The following is an 813-nucleotide window of genomic DNA, read 5'->3' as shown; positions in this document are numbered from 1 at the left end:
AATGAAATTATTATGAGGCTTTAGATTTTTCACTGGTCAGGACAAAATTTCAATCTGTTGCATCTACTGAGAAACAAATTTATATTCAAATGCTTAAATAAGTAGGCCAGTTTTTAGAAATGCTTTGTTTACAGGTCACTAATATTTAGATGTCTATGTAGAGATTGCCGTTTGCTCTTTAGCAATGCTTGTCTGAAAAAACTAAGGTAGAGCTCTTTCATCCAAGGAAGTATTAGTGGTAGCAGAGACCATCAAAAGAGGACACCGGTTGTTCCAATCGCTTGTTTACTATATGGCCTTAATTCTACATCTAACAAGGTAGCAAATCAAATATAGTTCCCTGTCTAATGTCACTGTGATACAAACTTACAGCCAGGTCACTGCTGACCAAGCCAGTATCAAGCCATATGCTCAGTATGTGTCCTTCTGCCTTCTACTCTCAAATCTCAAAGTAAATGGTTTCCATTTCTCTCGCTCCCTTTTTAGGTAGGTAAGAAGCAGGTGCTCGAGTCCCTTCACCCCAAGGACTGCTGACTCCATGGCTTCTCAGGTTCCCGTAAAAAGAAACTGTCTGCGTGGACGAGATGCAGAAATACAAACGCAAAGACATCGGAGCTGCTGCTTTGCTCCTCGCCGCCTCCAGTCGGGCGTCTCAGTGTAGTGCAGTTTTCCCGGATCCGCGCGAGCGGGGCCGCGGAGCGCTCTGCTGCCGGGCGGGGGTGCAGACCCGGGATCCGGGGGGAGGGCACAGGCCCTCCCTCTCCGCACGCCGACACGCGAGGGCCAGAGGCACCCAGAGACGCCGGAGCGATG

The 813-nt window shown here is 48.1% G+C and overlaps 1 protein-coding gene across 2 annotated transcripts in view; it reads left to right on the top strand.

The window, feature by feature from the left end:
- Positions 1 to 667: 667 nt before the first annotated feature.
- The window catches only part of TMPO (thymopoietin), a 30,150-nt gene continuing 30,004 nt past the window's right edge, over positions 668 to 813 (top strand). The window contains exon 1 of one of the 2 annotated variants that reach the window (XM_026867014.1): positions 668 to 717. The gene's annotated coding sequence lies outside the window, so the exon portion shown is untranslated. The remainder of the gene's footprint in view (positions 718 to 813) is intronic. The other variant, XM_026867007.1, reaches the window with a different exon arrangement.

This window comes from Athene cunicularia, assembly GCF_003259725.1.
Source record: "Athene cunicularia isolate RWA chromosome 1 unlocalized genomic scaffold, athCun1 chr1_part2, whole genome shotgun sequence".
Taxonomy (NCBI): Eukaryota; Metazoa; Chordata; class Aves; order Strigiformes; family Strigidae; genus Athene; species Athene cunicularia.
This window is presented reverse-complemented; position numbering and strand designations above follow the sequence as displayed.